The sequence below is a fragment of the Balaenoptera borealis genome (assembly GCF_965194805.1).
Source record: "Balaenoptera borealis genome assembly, chromosome: 16".
Taxonomy (NCBI): domain Eukaryota; kingdom Metazoa; phylum Chordata; class Mammalia; order Artiodactyla; family Balaenopteridae; genus Balaenoptera; species Balaenoptera borealis.
In genome coordinates this window covers 17,697,058-17,720,544 of record NC_138872.1, presented here as the reverse complement: position 1 = coordinate 17,720,544, position 23,487 = coordinate 17,697,058, and the positions used below count along the sequence as shown (strand labels likewise).

The 23,487-nt window shown below is 43.7% G+C and overlaps 1 protein-coding gene and 1 long non-coding RNA gene across 16 annotated transcripts in view; one reads left to right on the top strand and one right to left on the bottom strand.

Annotated features, from left to right (window-relative positions):
* The window catches only part of PTPRT (protein tyrosine phosphatase receptor type T), a 1,098,035-nt gene that overhangs the window by 621,834 nt on the left and 452,714 nt on the right, over nt 1–23,487 (bottom strand). The gene's annotated exons all lie outside the window — the stretch shown is intronic.
* On the top strand, nt 11,395–21,755 carry LOC309614093. The gene is made up of 2 exons (XR_014236013.1): nt 11,395–15,511; nt 17,116–21,755. It is a non-coding gene; the product is annotated as an uncharacterized lncRNA (long non-coding RNA).

The window sequence follows — 23,487 nt, the reverse complement described above, 5'->3', positions numbered from 1 at the left end:
CTGGAGTGAGGCCTAGGCATCAGTGTTGTTTTATTTTTTTTTTAACTCCCCATTTTTTTCCAATGTGCAGCCAAGTTTGAGAACCACTGGGCTGCACCATTCACTCACTCATTCATCAAAATACTTCCCGAAGGACTTCCTTGGTGGTCCAGTGGTAGAGAATCCACCTTCCAATGCAGGGGACGTAAGTTTGATCCCTGGCCAGGGAACTAAGATCCCACATGCTGCGGGGCAACTAAGCCTGCACGCCACAACTACTGAGCTCGCGCACCTCAACTAGAGAGCCCGCGTGCTGCTAACTACAGAGCCCACGCACTCTGGACCCCACGTGCCACAACTAGAGAAGAGAAAAAAACCCGCATGCCACAACTAGAGAGAAGCCCGCGTGCCACAACAAAGAGCCTGCACACTGCAACGAAAGATCCCACGTGCCTCAACGACGATTTCGCGTGCCACAACTAAGACCTGACGCAGCCAAACATAAATAAATAAATAAAATATAAAAATGTCCTGAACACTCATTATATGCATGGCCTCTGGGTGATCCCTCAACCATCCTGTTCTTTAGTTAGTAATAATGTATGTATGTCTATGTCTGTAATTCCAGCACTAGGGTTAGCAGTGGATGAACACATAAATGAACGAATGAATGAATGAATGAATGGCCTTCCTCATCTATCTGCCTCCTCCTGGCTTGGGATCCAGAGAGGAGTTCTAACGCTCACAGATGGCCCTGAATTGATTAACCCAACATGTAGTGAAATGCATGAAAAACGAGGCAGGGAAGGTGAGTGATGGTGGAGAAATCCAATCTCATGCTATTTCCTTTGCCAACAACCTAAGAGCAGTAAAAAGCAGTCCTAAGGGGCCAATATGTCACCCCTTATTCTACACCCCCACGAAATCCTTGTGCACTGAGATAACCTACATACTTACACTGAATCATGTATGAAATACTCAGGGTCATTATGCTCTTGCTAAAAGAGCTCCACCCTTCAAGGCCCTGCTAACATTTCACCTGCTTCAGAAAGCCTCCCTGACATGTTCCGAAGTGTGGTCCCTGTGATGAAGCCAGGTCCACACCACTGGGCATTTATCTATGAATTAGTTTAATAGCTGAAGATGTACTTTTGCTTGTAATAGAAACCTATCAGACTTCTGTTCATTACAGTGATAGAGCAATTATGGTGATATGAATTCTCATTTGAAAAAACAAGGGAAGTATATCTTTTTTTTAAAAGCAAAAGTGTCAAACAAATGAGAGAATAGATAAGGAAAAGGAATTGTGATGGGGGCACAGAAAAGACTGATGTGTGAGAAACTCTGCCGGAGGCCTTGGAACCCACTATTGCCCTATTACACTCTGCATGGTACCGGTTGTTTGTGTCTGTGCCTTCCTCCCTGACCACAGAGTCACTGCAAGGTGGGGAAAACGGCCAGTCCTGCTTTTACACTCCTCACCGTGCCAAGCACAGTGCCTTACACAGGAACTCTGAATAGAAACCATTTTTCTTTTATTACATTACCAGCCCCATTTAGGTTAAAGGCAATTGACAAAGGAGTGAGCCCACAAAACAATTCAGATCATGGCTAAAAAATATAAAATTAATATTATCCGGGGGCTTCCCTGGTGGCGCAGTGGTTGAGAGTCTGCCTGCCAATGCAGGGGACACGGCTTTGAGCCCTGGTCTGGGAAGATCCCACATGCCGTGGAGCAACTGGGCCCGTGAGCCACAACTACTGAGCCTGCGCGTCTGGAGCCTGTGCTCCGCAACAAGAGAGGCCATGATAGTGAGAGGCCCGCACACCGCGATGAAGAGTGGCCCCCGCTTGCCGCAACTAGAGAAAGCCCTCGCACAGAAACGAAGACCCAACACAGCCAAATAAATAAGTAAGTAAATAAAATAAAATAAAAAATTAATATTATCCTCAGGAGCAGCCCTAAATAGATGAGGGGCCATGTCCCCCTCCTCCCCCTCCACCCCCAGCTCCCCACCCGGCACATCCCGATCCTTCTTCCTGACAAACAGCAGCAAGATCTGCATCCCAGACTCCTTCTCCACGAGCCTGGCCACTGAGTGACAGGATTTGGGAAGGCACTTAAGTCCCAAGAGATTTGAGAGATTTCTTGACATACCGTTCGACCCTCTCTAAACTCATGTTTGGGGTTTTTCAGAGAATCGGCTCTGACAAAACAAAACATAAACCTCATGTCAATGTGACCACCAGCCTGAGAAGCCCGCGGAAGTCACCTTGCCCTTCTGGCTCCCGCTCCACGGGCTGTAGCTCCTGGGGTCCCTCCAGAGCACGTGGTCCCCTCCCTGTCCCTCCCACCCAGCCTCAGCCCCCACTGAGAAGCCCAGAGGCTGGGAGGCCCCCCTCACAGGGGCTTAGTGGTGTAAAAGGATCTGACACAGCTTAGAAAACAGGCAGACACGGAGCGCCTCATCGACACAGAGGATATTTTCTCAGTTAAAAAAATGTGTTCTCACTTAAGAATGCTAATGGCCCATGCACAGAAATAAAATCCCTGACCTACTTTGAAGCTGAACTTACTAAACAAGCTGAACTTATTACTCAGAAGAGACTGTAAATCAGTAGAATAAAGCCCAACTGGAATTCCTCGCATCCTTCCTTGACAGGAGCTGCCAAGAAAAGCACGAAGGAGAGTCGGAGCCCTGGGCTGGGAGTCAGGAGTCAGGGCTCATGTTCAGCTCTCACTGGCTCTCGCTGTGTGACCTGGGATCTATCACTGTCCCTCTCTGGTCCTCAGCACCTGCATCTAGGGGCTGGAGGAGGTGCTCTCTGAGGTCGTTTCCAGCTGTGATAGCTGGTGATTCTATTTTTTAAGAATTTAATGTTAAAAAAAATTAAAAATAATTATCAAGGGCATATCTTGCCAGACACTGTGAGACAGGGCTAGGACATACACTGCACCTCCAAGGAGCCCGGAGCCTAGCAGAGCGAGTGGGGAGGTCCATACTGATTAATGGATTTATTTCCTAAGAGCAATTTGAAAGCCGCCACAAGGCTACAGCAGACATAACACAACTTGTGTCTGCAACGAGAATTCCCTCTGGCAATCCACCTGACAACTTCGGTTTAGCTGAATGAATCTTTCAGTGCATTTTAAACCACTGCATAGCCACGAGTGACCATCCGCAAGTTATAATCAGATTTATCACACTGGCAAGGAAGAAAGTGGCGATACATTTCCGTGGGGTTTTAGGGCAATAACATGAGTCATCCCTGCTCATTCCAGAGAAAATCTTGGAGCGGCAAGTTAAATTATCCAAACCAGAAGCGGAGAGAGGCAGGAAAGGTTACTGCGGTAACGGTGGGCGTTTGTAACCCACGCAATGTTGGATTAGTCAGTAATGATGGGAGTTACTGTGGGATGTTCAATGATGTTACTCAGAAAACGCCATGGGGCATGTAACTGGAGGACCCCTTTTCAGTCCAGATTTCAGGCTCAGAGACCACCCTTCGTTGAGTCTTTAGAACTCACTCACCTTCACTGAGCTCAGTAAATAAAGCTGGTGGGAAAAAGAGTCTCCCCAGGAGGAATAAGTGGATCTAGGGTTTGGGTAGAGAATGACATGTCTCACAGCCACATCCAGGGATGGCCAGGTGGATTCGGGCTCTGAAGTTTCAAAAACAAAGACCAAGGCAGAGCAAGATATGGAGAGTTCTGCAGACACTGGATGCCCGGGGACCAGAGAAGGTGGCGTCCACTCAGAAGGACTTTGAGGGGCCCTGGCTGGAGACATTAGGATCACAAGCTCGGCCATCACCATATCCATAGCCCTCACCACTCGGTAGCCTGTCAGAGGGCTCAAGGCATCTCCATGTCTTGGAGATATTTGAGTGTCCAGAGGCCCCACGGGACAGCTAGAACCAGAATTCTTTTTCTCCCCAGGTCACAGATGGGGACACTGAGATTCTGAGAGATACGCCCAAGGCCACTGAGCTGCTACATGTCAAAGACAGAATAGAAAGGGAGCGTGCGCAGCCTTACATCACTGAGGATAACCCCAGCCCTACCTCCTCTCGTCCCCCAACATCCTGCTTCCCCACCTCACACTCCCACACTCGTCACCAACCTCCCACACCTGCTCACACAGTCCGTACCCGCCGACCACAGCCCCTTCTACCCACACCCGCCACTCCCACCCTCTCCTGGAGGCCTGCTGGACTTCAAACAGATTCTCCTCTGCCCTCCACGACTGGCGATTTTATAATGACGGGCTTGCTCTGACAGCCAGTCTTTGAGCTGTTCTGAGAGTCTTCATGTCGCTGGACCCAGAAGGTGTTTGTTTGCCCCACCGTCTCAGTGTGTCATTCTCAGTAACATCCCCAGCGCTCAACACAAATAGTGAAGTACAAACAGAGAGCCCATGGCTACAAGGAAGGCGACACCAGGTGAGGGTCAGCTGGCTGGAGGAGCCGTAAGAGGCTGGTGTGAAAACTCATTTGATTCCAGAATCCTGAATGGGTTCTCTGCTCTGCACCTGACGAGAGCTTCCCTGACATACTGAACCCTCCACAGATCCAATTTGTAGCATCTGAGTGAACAAAGGGCTTCTAGCCCCCTTGGGATAGTTGTCCTGTATCCTGTAGTGAACACAAGGCCCTTGGACAGCAGGGTAAGGACCCACAGCCCTACAGAACTGGGACAGGGCCGTTCTAGCCCCAGCGACCTAGTGGGAACTGGCAACCAAGAGACAGCAAGAGGACGTTTACCCAGCGTCCCTTAGAAAGACAGTGGCAGTCCTGGGCTGGATCACAGACCTCCTGGACCCCAAAGCGCTGCTCACCACAACTGCCACTTCCCTGAGCACACCTGAGGAGGGCAACCCTAGTTTTGTTTCAGCCTCTCATTCCAATTCACAATTCTTCTGATTAAGCACTGTCCCAGATTTCTCTTGGAGACCTCTTTTCCACAGCCAGCCCCTACGGCTTATGATCTGACCCTGCCATCAACTCCAGGAGTGGGTTCTGATTCGGCTTAGCTGAATGAATCTTTCCGTGCCCTTTAAACAGAATCAGCATCCCTCCCACCGCACCCCTACCCAGTGCAGGGATGGACACAGGACCCAAATCTGCCCAGTGGCGGGCAGAAGTAGTTTGTTCAACCATTAAAAGAGAAGGTGAGGATTAGCTCCACTACAGCCTTCATCTAACCATGTGGGACCAGACAAGGAGAACACGACAGAAGTAAGCCAACAAGAAAAGACAAGAATTCTTGGAAGAGCGGGAGAAAGCGCAAGAAAGTGGAATGTGTGACCCACTGAGCCTTTGCTTAGCCCCCGTTAGGAGCCTGTGAGAACTAATCTTTGGTTATTTATTTTCATAAACCAATGCATTCCCTTGTTGATTAAGCCAAAAAATAGAAAGAAAAAAAAAAGAGAGAGAGAGAGAAAGAAAGGAAAGAAGGAACAGAGGGAGGGAGGAAGAAAAAAATATTACCAGGAGTGTGGTGACTGGAGGTTGAGGGGCAAAATGACCCGTGGTCACCACACGCCTCCCTACACCCCAGCCTGACAGTGATCTGTGGGAGACGGAGCTGTGTGCAGTGGGCCAGCAACACAGAGTTCTCGCGGTCCAGCTGACGCTCCTGTCTCTGCGCTTCTCACTGCAACCCAGGCTTCATTCATTCCCCAGAGAGCGAATCATGAGACCTCAGCTCTTGGGAGAGGAAGCTTAGAGACCACACAGTCTCACTCCTTCTGTTTACGAGCGAGAAAAGTTGATCTCCAAGAGGGAAGGAACTCTTCCAAGGCCATTTAGAGGAGGAGCCAGCCCCAGAGACAACACGTCTGCCCGAGGGAGCTTTGCAAAAGCAGATGAGCTCTTGATTTTCCCCTGCCCGTTAGCTCTCGGTGGCTCCCGACTACCCCTGAGAAAGAGAAGAGCATCCCCTGATACCCAGGAGCCATCCTGGTACCATCAGCTAGGGTGTGAGGTTGCTGGAAGGTGTCTGGCACCCCCCGTTAGGGCACGTTTTTCTCCTGTTGGACTTAATCTCACAGAAGACCAAGATCAAACCACGTCACTCTGTGATCATTATGAAGGGAGGCAAACAAGATCACTTAATAATTTTTTCTAAGGAAGACGAAGACAAGATCACTGCACAGACCATGCAATATATACCTCCCTCTCCTGGCTCTTATGAGTGGCTGCTACATCTCTACCAATTATAGCCATAGTCTTGCTCTAGTATTTCCTCCATCTAGATTAAATTCATCCAAATAGCAAATCATAGAATGGTCCCCACTTCCTGACAGCTCTCAGTCTAGGGCAAATCCCCACTTCCTTGGACCTTCTCCCAAATCATCCAACCACAGTCCAAATCCTATAATAAGTCCTTTCTGACACCTTTTTACTAAGACGCATTGTGGTTCTCCATGGTCTGCATTCTCCTTCACAGCAATGAATCATAAACCCAACTTGTCCAACTACAGGTCTGTTCCTGGCGGTCTTTAGCTGGAGGTCACTGGTACCTCAAAAAAGTGTTCCACTTCCTTGGCCTGACCTGGACTGATTCATGATCCGGACCCCCGGCTGAGTCCATCTCCACTCCCTAAGGACCAGTCCAGGCAAATGCAAACCCTGTCACCTGGAAAGCCCCTCCCCTCCTTTCCCCCAGGAGAACTAGTTTGGGAAGGTTTCTCTGACCCCAGCTAGAGAAAATAAATCGTCTTTCCTATCACTTCCCTAAGCTTCACATACAATGATTACAGCACAGGTCACATCAATTATGTTCACTTCTCGGTGACCCTCCCCCACCAGACTGCAAAGCTCTTTGAAATAAAGAGATGTGCAATGTCCAGGGCAGGGGCTGACACAGAACAGAAGCTCGATACACTTGGCTGTTCAGTTTTTTCCTGCGCTGAACCAAATGCCTTTCCTATTCAATTCATATTCCAAAGAAGAGTCAAAATAATAATGTGCAAATCAAAGCCCATCTGAAAATGCAGGCTTTGGTCTGTTGTAATAGTGTCACTTGTCATCTGCTGGGTGCTCTCTGATTTGCAAAGCACTTCCTCGTTACCTTGTCTCACTTAATGCAATCCACATGGCGGCCCTGGCTTCTGTCATGTCTGCTTGCTCTTCCAAGCTGCTTACACGCTTGGAGGCCTCAAGGCTGGAACACAACCAGGGAATAAACTGGTGACAGGTGGTTGTTGCTCCAAGTTCACTGGAGGCCCCAACAGCTCACAAGTTCACGGCCAAAGGGTCTTCTGGGAACCACGTCTGATATTTACAATTTCATGTTCTATCTGTCCTGCCTTTAGTTATGCATTAGAATAAATATATAAATAGTTACATCAACGTCACTAGTGTTTGAACAATGGTTGAGAAATCACATAGAACTGGATGAGTCCAGACTCCACTCATCAACTGTGTGACTTTGAGCAAAGTATTTAACCTCTCTGAGCCTTGGTTTACCCAACTGTAAGACAGGAGTTGTAACAGTACCTACTTCATGGAGTTGTTACGAGGATTAAATGAGAAAATATAAGTTGAGAATTTCTACAGCACCTGGCACATAGTAATAATAAGCATGTAGCAAATTTTAGCTATTAATATAATTATGTTACTAACATTATTCTTACTGTTATTAAGTAGGACGACCCTAGGCCATTTACCATCAGATAAATTCCTTGACCTTACTCTGCTCTGTATAATAGGGGAGAGGTAGGTGGGAGGGGCGGGGGGGGGTGTAGAAACAGGTTTACCAAGCTCCTGTTGTCAGTTGGCTTCTGATTTGACCAGTTAGGTGGACTTAGAGGAGACGGGAGGGTAGGCAGAAGGGATGTGTATATATATGTAACCCAGGTAGGCATATATGCCTGCCTGCCTTCCTTTCTTCCTTCCTTCCTATCTTTTCTTTCCTTTCTTTCTCTCTTTTTCTTTCCTTTCTTCCTCTCTATCTCTATCTCTGACTCAGGCAGGGGCTCCTATGGCACCTCCAGCTTCTCCTGGAATTTCCACCATAGTTCCACCTTCTTTACGGTAACCCAAAGCTCTGAACTCCAATAATACTGTATCTTTTGACCAGCCAACCAAGGGGTGGTAGTAGCTTCTGGTCATTGTTAATCTCTGAATTGGCTCATCCTTGTAACCAATTCCCTACATTAAATTCTTTCTGTTTGAAATATCTAGGGTTTGTATTTTCCTCTCTGGGTCTTGATTGACAGTTACACTGGATATATACATTTGAGCAAGTTTCTTTCTGCACTAGAGTTTCTTCATTTATGAAATGTTACTGATATCTCAAAAGTTTGTACTAAAGATACAATATAAAACATATGGACACATATCCACCTCAGCACCTGGCACATAGTAGTCATTTTCAGAAACTGGGATCCTTCTTCCTCTATTGCAAAGAATTTCTGTGCAGAGATGTCATCCCAAGAACTCTACAATAACGAAATAATGAAGACTGAGACCATGTCATAGTCAACAATGATCATTACTAGATTATCTATACAGAATCGTGAAACAATGAAGGACTACTGCTGTCATAGGTTGGATTCTGTCCCTGTGAAAGGATATTTTGAAGTCCTAACCCCCAGTACCTCTGAATTTTGCCCTATTAGGAAATAGGGTGGTTGCAGATATAATGAGTTAAGAGGAGGTCACACTGGAATAGAGTGTGTCCTAAACCAATCTGACTGGTGTCCTTCTAAGAAGACAGCCCTGTGAAGACACAGTGAGTGACACAGGGAGAACACCATTTGAAGATGGAGGACTGGAGTCATGCACCTACAAGCCAAGGAATTACAAAGGTCTCCGGCATCATATGTGGAATCTAAAAAAAGGGTACAAACGAACTTATCTACGAAACAGAAATAGAGTTACAGATGTAGAAAACAAACTTCTGGTAAACAGGGGGTAAGGGGAGAGGAGGGATAAATTGGGAGATCAGGACTGACATATACACATTACTATATATAAAACAGATAACTAATAAGGACCTACTGTATAGCACAGGGAACTCTACTCAATACTCTGTAATGGCCTATATGGGAAAAGAATCTAAAGAAGAGTGGATGTGTGTATAACTGATTCACTTTGCTGTACAGCAGAAACTACCACATTTTAAATCAACTATACTCCAATAAAAATTTTTAAAATTAAAAAATTAAATAATTTTAAAAAACCCAAAAAAAACAAAGATCTCCAGCAAACCACCAGATGCTAGGAAGAGGCAAGGAAGGATTTCCCTACAGGTTTCAGAGAGAGCATGGCCCTGACAACACCTTAACGTAAGACTTCCAAGCCTCCAGAACTGTGAGGGAATAAATTTCTATTGTTTTACCACATCCAGTCTTCGGTACTTCATTGCCACAGCCCTAGGAAGTGAATGCAATTTTAATAAAGATGCAGTAGATATCTGAGATCTCTCTCTGCACTCACGTTCCCCAGTACTCATGCCCTGTATAATCCTTGGGACCGTGGGTAGGTTATGGTATGTGGCACAGTGGATTCTAAGAAAGGGAGATGATCCTGAGTAAACCTGACCTAGTCAGGTGCCCTTAAAAGAGATGGGGCTCTTCCTGGTGAAAGGGATTTGAAGTGCAGGAAGGTTTTTTGTTTTTGTTTTTAATATATTTATTTATTTATTTATTTTTGGCTGCGTTCGGCCTTCGTTGCTGCGTGCAGGCATTCTCTAGTTGTGTCAAGCAGGGGCTACTCTTTGGTGCGGTGAGCAGCCTTCTCATTGCGGTGGCTTCTCTTACTGCGGAGCATGGGCTCTAGGCACGCGAGCTTCAGTAGTTGTGGCACTCAGGCTCAGTAGCTGCAGCACACAGGCTTCGTTGCTCCGCGGCATGTGGGATCCTCCCGGACCAGGGCTCGAACCCATGTACCCTGCATTGGCAGGCTGATTCTTAACCACTGTGCCACCAGGGAAGCCCCGAGGAAGGTTTTTGATGCAAGGGAGATTCTCCATTGCTGGCTTTGAAGATGCAAGAGGCCATGTGACAAAGACTGTGGGTGGCCTCTAGAAGATGAGAGTGGCCCCTGGCTGAGAGCCAGCAAAGAAATGGGACTTCAGTCCTACAATCACAAGGAACACAATTCAGCCACAACAGCAAGAGTGAGCAGGGAAGCAGATTCTTCCCAGCACCTTCCAGTGAGAATTCAGCCCCGCTGACACCGTTATTTCAGCCTCTCCTGAATGGAAAGCCCAGCTACACCGTGCCTGCGCTCAGGATCTGCAGGACTCTGAGATAATCACACGTTCTCTTAAGCTGCTGAGTTTGTGGTAATTTGTCTTGAAGCCAAAGAAAACCAATACATGTAGGTACATTTACTTGTTAAATATAAATATGCCAAAGGCCATAAAGGAACACACAAAATATGTGTAATGCAACATTAACTTAAAAATACATGAAATTAAAATGGTATTCTCTTCTGTTGGCATCTCTGCCAAACACACAGAGGTGGATATAAAAAAGAAAATCAAAGGGACTTTGGATGTGCAAGGGTGACAAGACTGTAGGTTCAAAGTTCTCTTTAGTCTTCTGATATCATTTTAAGAATTTTTAAAAATTATACAAGAACAAGATTGTTCTTGCCCCCAGTCCATGCTGAACAGACCAGTATAGGGTCTGAGAGTGAAGCACAGTCTCCCAAGAGTTCAAGCTTCTTGAAAGAGAGGGCCACACAAGAGCTGGGGTTTCATAAAATTCCACTAGAGGGAGGGAACGTCTTAGTTAGATGAATATATCATCGCATCACAAATGACTTTCCTCTGGAAGTTCCACACAAGTCCTCCCTGACGCCATTCACCTCCTTGCCCAAGAGGAAAAAACACAGACATCCACCCTTGCGTCTAAAATCGCAGTCTGTGCAAATGGCCAAAGGTGATTGGTGTGCTCTACTGTTTCCACACTTACAAAGCCCATTTCCCTTAGGGCTCTGGCTCTTTCTGTTTGACCCTAAAATCTCCCCATTGCTGCCTTTTTGAGTGTCCTTGAGTCAGTTGCTTAATGTCCCATGGCCTCAGTTCCTTACCAGAATAAAGATCAGGAGGGGGCTTCCCTGGTGGCACAGTGGTTGAGAATCTGCCTGCCAATGCAGGGGACACGGGTTCGAGCCCTGGTCTGGGAAGATCCCACATGCCGCGGAGCAACTGGGCCCGTGAGCCACAACTACTGAGCCTGCGCGTCTGGAGCTTGTGCTCCGCAACAAGAGAGACCACGATAGTGAGAAGCCCGCGCACCGCGACGAAGAGTGGCCCCCGCTCGCCACAACTAGAGAAAGCCCTCGCACAGAAACGAAGACCCAACACAGCCAAAAATAAAATAAATAAATAAATAAATAAATAAAATTAAAAAAAACAAACAGCCTTCTGTGTTTTTTAAAAAAAAAAAAAGATCAGGAGGATAATTGCTCAATAGATTATACTTCTCTGTTTTCCTATTTATTTGCTGTGTGACCCTGGGGAAGGTACTTAGTCTCTGAGAGTTTCAGTTTTATAACCTGGAAAATGGGTTGTAACTACCCACATCTACCTCCACAAGAATGACATCAGCATTCGCATTAACAAAGAGCCTTGCACTGAGAAAGTCAAGTCCAGGGAGAGGACTCCAGGGAGACATCCCATTCCACATGGAGCAGTGGAGAGAATGGGCAGCGAATGCAGACTGAGATGACCAGGGAGGTGTGGAAAGTGGCAGCTGCCTTGGTAACTGACAGCCCTAAGACCAGGTGGCCCATGTAAACTCAGAAACACACCAGGCTTGCTTTGGTTATTAAAATGTGAGTGAAAAGGCACTTATGTCCTTCTGGATAGAAACTTTATGAGCCAGTGCACACTTCCCCACGTCCTCTTCTCATCTTTGTCACAGTCACCAGCAAATTTCCAGACGGTGGCTGCTCTACCCTCCTGGGTCCCAGAAAAACAAGGATAAGCATAGAGTAAAAGCCCTATCCAGCCCCCAGTGGCCAAGTAACGTGAACAAAACACATCCTGTTTGCAGATTCTCTCACATTTGGGGTTGTTTATTATTGCAACATTATCTAGCCCATCCCATCTAATAGGGTTACAAGTGGGGAAAATGAGGCTGAGAGAGAAAATAATTGGCTCAAGTTCACACAGATGCTAAGTCCTAATGACAGGACTGCGATGCAAGTCCAGGTGGCCTGACTCTACAGCCCATGACTCTTATCCGTTGTGCAAACCTTCCTTCACACCTTGATGCCTGAATAATCCGACATCGTGTTCAAGTGGAAGCAGGGATGTTGACAAGAGTCCCACTTCAAAATGAGGAGCATAACGTGCCTCTCTTTACCTGGACTAATGAGTCAGAGGCCATGTGGGGGCCACCAACTGCAAGGGCATTTTGACTGCAACAGGGACGTCATTAGGTAAAGGATCCTGAATGACATCTCTTTTCTCCCCTGAAGAGGCTCTTGTTGCCCAGGTGCCAAGGTGGCCCCTTTCATCAAGCCCTGCAGGATCTAATTGTGAGTTCTGCCCAGCCTGGTCACTGGCTTCGTTTTTCTTAGGCCATAGCTGGCTTGCCAGTGGGTAGATTAACACTTATTTTAAGAGAAGAGAACATCACACAGCATCCCAGGAAAGAGGTCCTGAGAGCTTTGGGTACTAAGAGTCAAGCTCCGTGTACTTCTCTACTGAGTTGAGGATGTACAATAAGACAACATGCTTGGCCAGGGACAGTCCACGTCGAAGTATCTTCGGGTTCTGCAGACCACTCAGGCTGAGCAGTTAGGATACTGGGATTCAGGCCCACCTCTGCAACTGACCATCAGCATGACCCTGGTTATAGCTCTAGGCCTCAGATTTTCTATTCATAACACAAGGGGAATGGAAAAGTTGATACATATGGTGATTTCCAGCTTGAAAATACAACAGTCAAAGTGGATGCCAACTCTCACCTATTGCCGGGAGGCATGTAAATTGCACAATCCCTCTGGTGAATAAATAGACAATATCTACCAAAGTTAAAAATGTTCAGTAACCCCGGACCTAGGAAACTATACTAAAGATATGCTTGCACGATGAAATGACGTTTGCAAAAGGTTATTCACTGCAGTATTGTTTGATAGCAAAAGACTGGAACTAATCCAAATGCTCATTCATAGGAACCAGTTAAATAAACGATGGTACATCCACAGTGGAACATCCTGGAGCTTTTAGAAAGTAGAGGGAACTCTTTATGTCCAAATACAGAAAGATATCCAAGGTACATTAAATGCGGGAAAAAGTAAGACTCAAAAGAGCTTGTGTAATATGCAACAGTCTATGCAAGAAAAAGAAGACAATAGCATGGGAATTTGATTAATCGACACATAAAATACCTCTGGAAAGATACACAAGAAAACATAACACTCTCCAGGGAAGACAAATGCGTGGCTGGGATAAGGAATGGAAGGATGAACTTTCAGTGCACATTCTTTTGTGTCTTTTGATTTTTGAACCACTTAAATATATTACCTCAAAAAAAAAAAAAGCGAAGTAATAACATTACAATGTTTTTTAACTGCTGCTGGCTGAGGGTTGAATAAGAATAAAGAAAATTCTTGAGAGCACGTTGTGAAGGTTCTAAAGAGTCTCAAGTATCTTCCTCCTGGAGCCCAGCACCCAAAGGCTTCTCAGGGACAAAAATCTCTCTCTTCTCTCTTCCCAGTATACACTATACTATCTGCCTTCTTATCACTCCTGTTCTTCAGAAATGTCACCATTTACCTAAAATGGGACTCTTAGATTCCTTTAACATTTTCTTTTCAGTTTTGAAGAAATGACATTACATATAAGAAAAAGGAGTCATGGAAATAAGTAAGCAGAATTAGGGTCTAGATAAGAGTGCCAATTCCCCATGAGGCTGTTGGACAAGCCCCTTGCCCTCTCAGGGCCTCAGTTTCTCCACTGGTTCAACAAGGTCTGTGGAACAGGTGATGCCTCAGGTCACCTTCCTCCCAGCTTTATCTTTCAAGAGTTCTAAGAATCACATGGGATAGAGCAAAGGCAAGACCACATCCTGGAGAGAGCTTTGGACCTGTTACTTCACATGTATTTTCCCACTCTACTCACTGCATCCTAGATGGATCAATGAGTGTCCTGGGGGCAGGGAGGTGGAGGTTTCTAGACCCCAGTAGAGGGAGGTGGAGCCCAAGCACAGCATGGCAGTCCTGCTGAGTTAAGGAGGCAGAACTGGAGTTTTGGGGCTGCTGAAGTGGCTGGAATTTGTAAGACAGGATACCAGAGAGTACATGTGGGGATTTTATGCCAGTCTTTGGGTGACTGCTGGCCTGCATATATGCAAGGCAAAAACTCTGTAAGGTCTAGAAGAAAGTAGTTGATACAGGGCTGAGAGCTAAACAGAAATACCAGAGGTTGTCCAGGGATAGGAAACATTGGAATCCTGGTCCAGCTGCAGTGGCAATTCAGTTGAGACCCCAGAAAAAACAAGTCACAGGAGTAGGTATCACATCTGAAAGTAAGGACCACACGATAAGATGACTGACAAAATTGAAGTAGATCCATCCTAACAAAGAATAAACAATCCGGACAGTTTCAGGAGGCCATGCCAGTAATTTAACTTCCTGCCAAGATAAAATTCAATACCATTTAAAATAAAATGACATAAGCCAGACTACCTGCAGCATAGTAGCCACTATTCTTTTTTTTTTTTTAGTTTTTGAATTTTATTTTTTTTATTTTTTTATACAGCAGGTTCTTATTAGTCATCAATTTTATACACATCAGTGTATACATGTCAATCCCAATCGCCCATTTCATCACACCACCATCCCCATCCCCCTGCGGCTTTCCCCCCTTGGTGTCCATACGTTTGTTCTCTACATCTGTGTCTCAACTTCTGCCCTGCAAACCGGTTCATCTGTACCATTTTTCTAGGTTCCACATACATGCGTTCATATACGATATTTGTTTTTCTCTTTCTGACTTACTTCACTCTGTATGACAGTCTCTAGATCCATCCACATCTCAACAAATGACCCAATTTCGTTCCTTTTTATGGCTGAGTAATATTCCTTTGTATATATGTACCACATCTTCTTTATCCATTCGTCTGTCGATGGGCATTTAGGTTGCTTCCATGACCTGGCTATTGTAAATAGTGCTGCAATGAACACTGGGGTGCATGTGTCTTTTTGAATTATGATTTTCTCTGGGTATATGCCCAGTAGTGGGATTGCTGGGTCATATGGTAGTTCTATTTTCTGTTTTTTAAGGAACCTCCATACTGTTCTCCATAGTGAGTAGCCACTATTCTTACGTTAAGAAAAAGGAACACACACACACACACACACACACACACACACGGTCAAAAAAAACAGACCTCAAGGCGATTCAGATGTTAGAATCCACAGATGGGAACTTCAAAATAACTATTATAAATGTACTAAAGGTGTTAAAGGAAATTTGGACAGAATGAAAGGATAGGGAATCACAGTAGAAGAATGGAAAGTAAAAATGAAATTTGTAAATTCTCTGACTATAAAGTACCAGGTCTGACAGTTTGGTACTGGCACAAAAACAGAAATATAGATCAATGGAACAGGATAGAAAGCCCAGAGATAAACCCACGCACATATGGTCACCTTATCTTTGATAAAGGAGGCAAGCATATACAGTGGAGAAAAGACAGCCTCTTCAATAAGTGGTGCTGGGAAAATTGGACAGGTACATGTAAAAGTATGAAATTAGAACACTCCCTGACACCATGCACAAAAATAAACTCAAAATGGATTAAAGACCTAAGTGTAAAGCCAGACACTATCAAACTCTTAGAGGAAAACATAGGCAGAACACTCTATGACATACATCACAGCAAGATCCTTTTTGACCCACCTCCTAGAGAAATGGAAATAAAAACACAAATAAACAAATGGGACCTAATGAAACTTAAAAGCTTTTGCACAGCAAAGGAAACCATAAACAAGACAAAAAGACAACCCTCAGAATGGGAGAAAATATTTGCAAATGAAGCAACTGACAAAGGATTAATCTCCAAGATTTACAAGCAGCTCATGCAGCTCAATAACAAAAAAACAAACAACCCAATCCAAAAATGGACAGAAGACCTAAATAGACATTTCTCCAAAGAAGATATACAGATGGCCAACAGACACATGAAAGAATGCTCAACGTCATTAATCATTAGAGAAATGCAAATCAAAACTACAATGAGGTATCATCTCACACCGGTCAGAATGGCCATCATCAAAAAATCTACAAACAATAAATGCTGGAGAGGGTGTGCAGAAAAGGGAACCCTCTTGCACTGTTGGTGGGAATGTAAATTGATACAGCCACTATGGAGAACAGTATGGAGGTTCCTTAAAAAACTAAAAATAGAACTACCATACGATCCAGCAATCCCACTACTGGGCATACACCCTGAAAAAACCATAATTCAAAAAGAGTCATGTACCAAAATGTTCATTGCAGCTCTATTTACAATAGCCAGGACATGGAAGCAACCTAAGTGTCCATCATCGGATGAATGGATAAAGAAGATGTGGCACATATATACAATGGAATATTACTCAGCCATAAAAAGAAATGAAATGGAGGTATTTGTAATGAGGTGGATGGAGTTAGAGTCTGTTATACAGAGTGAAGTAAGTCAGAAAGAGAAAAACAAATACAGTATGCTAACACATATATATGGAATCTAAGGGAAAAAAAAAAAAAGGTCATGAAGAACCTAGTGGCAAGATGGGAATAAAGACACAGACCTACTAAAGAATGGACTTGAGGATATGGGGAGGGGGAGGGGTAAGATGTGACAGGGTGAGAGAGTGGCATGGACATATATACACTACCAAACGTAAAATAGATAGCTAGTGGGAAGCAGCCACATAGCACAGGGAGATCAGCTCGGTGCTTTGTGACCACCTGGGGGGGTGGGATGGGGAGGGTGGGAGGGAGGGAGATGCGGGAGGGAGGAGATATGGGAACGTGTGTATATGTGTAGCTGATTCACTTTGTTACAAAGCAGAAACTAACACACCATTGTGAAGCAATTATACTTCAATAAAGATGTTTAAAAAAAAATGAATCATAGCCAAAACAAACAAACAAAAAAATAAAATAAAATAAAGTACCAGGTCTGAAATGAAAAGTTTACTCTGGGCTTAGCAACAGTTCAGACACTGCAGAAGAAAGGGTTATTAAACACGAGCACAGATAAATAGAAATATGAACAACATAGAGAAAATGATTTAAAAATAAAGAACCTCAGTAACCTATAATATCAAGTGGGCCAACATATGCATGTTTGGCATCTCAGAGGGATAGAGCTAAGAGGATGGGCAGAAACAGTATCTAAAAGAATAATTTCACAAAAAAATGAAAGTTAAAAATAAAGAAAAAATGCCTTAAAAACATTGCAGAGGAAAAAAAAATTTAACTAAATGAATCAAGAGATAATCCACACTCACAGACTGGAAGATTCCATTTACTAAGTGGTAAATTCTCCTAAAATTGCTCTACAGGCTCGATGTAAATTTTGGTCAAAATCCTTTTCTAAAAATTGATGCTAAAATTAATATGTAAATACAAAGAACCTAGAATAGTTAAAAAAATCTTGATAAATAAGAGCACATGTGTGAACTATATGAGAACTCTATGACCCACTCAATTTTGCTGTGAACCTAAAACTGCTCTAAAAATAAAGTCCTTTTTTTTTTTAATAAAATGCTTGTGCACTTTGGGGTTTGGGGTTTGGATTCTCGCACTCTCATGGCCATAAGAATCTTCCACTCAGGTAGCTGCTTCTTCATTCTGGGCCTCAGTATGAAAACAGAGCAGAGATCTGAACTGTTTAGACCCACAGCTTGTATAGCACGGTTATGATGAATCCAACCAGGTCAGCTGACCTCTAGCTAAACCACAGACAAGTGAGCAAATAAATAATTGCTGTTGTTGTTTGTTTTATAAAAAGCAGAGTGGTAGGATTGGTGTCAAGTCTTATGATAAAGCTATAGTAATCAAGACAATGAGGTATCAAAATAATGATAGACAAATAGAGTGATAGAAAAGGACAGGGAATCCAGAAAGGGACCCACACATTTATGGACATGTGACATATTACAAAATTTCAACACCAATGTATTGGGGAAAGACAATATTTTTAATAACGTTACCGGGTCAATTGACATCCATGTGGATAAAATGAACCCTGATCTCTACATAACACATTATACAAAACAGTTTTAGATGGATTACATAGACCTACATGTGAAATGTAGAATAATATAGCTTCTAAAAGATAACCTAGGGACAGTAATTTTTTGATGTTGTGAAACACAAGTATTTCTTAAACATGGTAAAAAAAAAAAAAAAAACCAACAGATGAGAAGATCGATAATTGGACTTCATCAAAATTAATACTTTTTATTCATCAACACACCAGAATTAAGTGAAAAGGCACCCACAGAATGGAATAAGATATTTATGATATATATATTACACATGGATTCATAGCCAGCAAATATAAAGAGCTTCTACAAGTCAATAAGACACAACTTAATTTTTCAAAAAAGACAAAATACTTGAACAGACAATTCACAAAAGAGGTTATCTAAGTTGCCAAAAATTATATGTGTAAAGGTGCTCAACCTCATTAGTCATGAGGAAAATGCAGGTTAAAACCACAATGAGCTCTCACCATATAACTGCCAGAATGGCTAATATTAAAAGAACGACAACACCAATTTGTCACATTAGAATACTGTTTGGCAGTATGTATTTAACCAAAAAAATTCCACTCCTAGTTATACCCGCAAGAGAAATGAAACCCAAGATTACCAAAAAAACACATACAGAACGCCCACAGTAGCATGGTTCATTATGGTTAAAACAGGAAACAACCCACATGTCTGTCAGCAGTAGAATGGATACATTTTGGTATATTCACATAAGAAATACCATTCAAGAACCAAAAACTGAACTATTGCTACATACAACACGGATGAGACTCAGAAACACAATTTTGAATGGAAGAAACAAGACAAAGAATACGTACTTTATGATTCTATTTATATAAAATTCAAAAACAGGAAAAACTACTCTAATACTTAGAACACCTTTGAGATGGAGGGGAACGCCTTGGAAAGGATACAAGGAAGATTTCTGTGGTACTGGTTGTATTCTGTATCTTGATCAGGGTGGTGTTTATATTAGTATGTTTAGTTATTATTCATGCCCTTTTCTGCATTTACGTTATACTCTAAAATAAAAGTTTATCCCCTCCTCCCAAAAAGGCACTGCAAGAGTCCAGTTGGGAATTGGTGAGAGTTGCTGTAATAATAATAATGATAGTAGAGAAGAAATATAGTCCAAGCATATTCAGGCAATAAATCAGCAGGTCCATTTTGATTGACTAGATGTGGGGATGGGGTGGAGCAAGGATTGAGGGAGAGGTAAAAATCTAAGACAAGTCACAGGTTTCTTTCTGGTGTTGGTGATGAAACGAATGGTGGGACCATTGATGGAGATCAAAACTTCAGGAAGGACATCCTGAGCTTGAGTGCCTGTGGCAATCCACAGGAGTAGCTCTGGCAGCTAATTAGCTGGGAGTTCAGTGGAACTGTCCCAGCAAGAGACAAGAGTGCAGGACACATCAGCATCCCTGGTCATAATGAAAATAATGAGACTGGATGGAATCACTCACAGGGAGAACATGCAACATGAAGGGGTATGTGAGCGGCACTCTGCGGAACATCACGTTGAAGGGAGAGGCCCTGAAACAGGAACTCAGACCAGACAGAAAAGGTTCAGCTGCAGAAATAGGAAGGAAACCAGGACATATCAGTCATGGAAATCCAGTCCTAAAGAGATGCAAAGAAGGGCAGACAATGAAGATAAGACAGTTCTCTCCAAAAGCTTGGCTGTAAGGCAAGGATTTAGCTCTGGAGCTGTGGTCCTTGCAATTTATTTCTCCTGTCTGAGCCCCAGTTTCTTCAACTCTTAGGAAGGGAATATTTATAGTACTTGCATTAAAGGGTACTGTGAGAAATAAATGAGATAATACATATGCAGTGTTTAGTAAATAGTGAGAGGTCATTACCTGCAATCACCATGATCCTTGCATGTGCAAATCAAGCAAGGTGTTATTTCCCAGGATGGGGCAACACGAACACGTTTACAGGTCAAGCAGAAAGAGCCAGCAGGGCTATGTCACTGGAGTCCCCAGAGAGGAAGCAGGAGGGACAGGCCCCAGCACCACAGGTGCTGCTCTGACACTGGGTAAGAACAGAGGTGGCGACAGACACACCTGATGAAGAAGTGGCAAGTGCTACAATGAAAGGGGTCATTCCTACCAAGAATTGCACAGAGAACTCACATGCCTTTGGGCAGGACCCCCATCTTTGGAACAATCCGTGCAGGTATTACAGATACTGCAAGGAAACAACAAGCTCCACTTATTCACTTATCATTCAAATGGTCACTCACATTTGACCAACACTTACCAAATGCCTACTATGTGACTTATGGGAATAAGAAATAGTTCTTACCCTTGAGGAAATTACATTCTTCTAGGCTGTCCAATAAGGAAGGAAAGGGGAGTTAACATATTGTGAACATTTCCTATGTACCAAACTATGGGCTTTACATGTGTGATAAACGTGTGGGAGGTAAAACTTACTATCCCCATTTTACATGTGAATGCTGATGCTTGAAAACCTAGGTGATTAATCCAAGGTCACAGGGTTGTGAGTGTTAAAGTTACTAGTGGATGAAATTTGTGTATTAATTTGTGTTTTTTGAAAAATTAAGTTGTGTCTTATTGACTTGTAGAACCTCTTTATATTTGTTGGTTATTAATCCATGTGTAACATATATATCATAAATATCCTATTCCATTCTGTGGTTGCCTTTTCACTTAATTCTGGTGTGTTGATGAATAAAAAGTATTAATTTTGATGAAGTCCAATTATCGATCTTCTCATCTGTTGGTTTTTTTTTTATCATGTTTAAGAAATAATTGTGTTTCACAACATCAAAAAATTACTGTCCCTAGGTTATCTTTTAGAAGCTATATTATTCTACATTTCACATGTAGGTCTATGTAATCCATCTAAAAAGATAAGCCTCTAAGTGAGTAATGATAGTGCTGTCTGGTGAAATGGGTGTCACAGACAGGCAAACTGACATGGGAATTATAGAAGGGTCAATGAAGAAACTGACATATAAGTAGGTCTTGAAATACAAGCTTTCCCAAAAGAAATGGAGCCAGGAGAAAGAACAGGTTTACTAATGTGCAAATGTTACCGGACCATATGTGCCCCAAAGCCCACTCCTCCCAGTTAGGGAGAACTGATCTGTAGATCTTGCATGCCTCCTCATTATCAAAATATAACTCCTCCTTGAATAAGCAGAACTCATTCTTATGACCAAAGTTATACTGGATTTTCTCCACGCTTTCCTGAGTACACAGAATTGTCCTTCTGCAATGTCAAATCCCCAGATCACATACTTAGCAGCTGTCTTCCAGATATTTTGTCAAAATTGTATGTCATATAGCCACAGGATAATCTGTCACAGGCATTTTTACATCTGGTTGACTCCAATCAAATCATCCAGAGATTAGGTAAAAACTTAACAAATTTTATCAGGTTCAATTACTTAAAACAATTTTGATGGCCATTTGAGTCTCTCCCACACCCCAGATACTCAACACAAAGTTTCAGAAATAATAGGGAACAGATGGCAGAAATATATAAGACTCCGATTTTTTTTTTTTTTAAACAAAAATGATCGAGAAAAGGTTTCATTTATTTTTTTCTCCATTTAGGAGGAAACTGCTTTCCATGGAAAAGGACATCTTCAAAAAATCCAGCCTAACTTTTAAGAAATCCCTTTAATCTAATTTTGACCAAAATGAAGCGTTCCTCCCAGCGTGACTTTGATCAGGATTGATTTAGCACTTAGAGAGATCCCAGGTCTGTGTTAGTAGGAGAAGAACATCTGTGGGTGATTCAGTCTGGTTCTAAGGGGATTGCATGGATCCACTGCGACTGACCAACGAAGGGGGCACATCTGGAGTTGGATGAGCATTTGTGTAGATTTGGTAAGACGCTGCTCAACCTCCGCGTGCTCGAAGCATAGTGGGAGAAGTGGCCTTGGAGCTTGTGAGGCAGACAAAGAACACCAGGTACACCCTGGGGAAAGCTGAGAGCATCAACCTGCTTCTGTAAAGCAGAAATTCGCAAGTAGAATGCCCAAAGCTTGTGATGGAGCCTTCAGCAAAACGGCCTCAGGGCTTCCTTCCAGCTCTGAATTCTATGATCCTCAGACTGATATGGAGGAGAAGCCTCTAGAAGGGTGCACTCTGACATGGATATCAAGGTACAGATGGAAACCCAAGCCCTGTAGGGTCATAGCCTTAAACTCAACTCCCCCCCCACCCACCCAACCTTCTGGACAAACCGCTTAACCTCCCTGAGCATTGCTTCCCTCATCCATAAGTCTTTCTTATTTAATGTTAAAAGTACCATGATATGGTGTCTGGCACAAAAGAACCAACAATAAGGAGGACCCTTCCTCACCCTGACCCTACCATGTATGGCCCCTAAATTGCAAATAGTTCAAATGAGTACTGTGCTTCTATTCACCGCCTAGTTCCTACTCATGCTTTATAGGGGCCTCTCCTAACCATGCTATCTATATATATTATCTACAGTAAGTGATTTAATGCAGTGACTGAGGTGCCTCCACTGTCACATTGCCACAGATGAGCACCGGGCCTGGCGCCAGGTCGGGGCTCAGCTGTCCTTTGATAAACGAATAAAGACCATCTCACTTGGCAGAGACCGTCTCACTGTTCACAAGCCTGCGTCTGTTTCTTCCTGCGCCACAAAGTGGCCGACACCCCTGGCTTCCCCTTGCAGTGAGGTGTGGCCATGCAGCTGAGTTCGAGCCCATGGGAAGGCTTGGTCCATTAAAGCAAACAAACGAAAACAACAATACCACAAAACAAGCTGTCCCTTCAAACACTTGATGCAGAAGAGCAGGGTGACTTTAGAAGCCACGTGGTGAAGATGGATGACAGACGATAGGAAGATCCTGGGTCCCTGAGTCACTGTTTGGAGGAGAGCCATCCATTTTAGATATTTCATGAGTAAAGAGTAAACTCCTGTCCCATTTTAATCATTAGACTTTTTTGGATTTGTTATGACACCTACCCTCAGTCAATGAGTCTCCAACGTGTGCATCAGAATTTCCCACAGAGTCCTAAGCCCATCCTCAACCTTCCTGATTCAGTAGGCCTAGGGCTGGAGTCAAAAATTTGAGTTCCTAACAAGTTCCCAGGTGCTGCTGATGCTGCTGGTCCAGAGACCACTTGGAGAACGACTGTCTCTAACACACGTACACCCCTGGCCTGCTGCAGCTGGGGTTGGGCAATCCTAATAAACTCAGTAAACCGGAGAGGCCTCCATGGTATCCGCACACCGTCCCGGCCGCTCTGAGCTCAC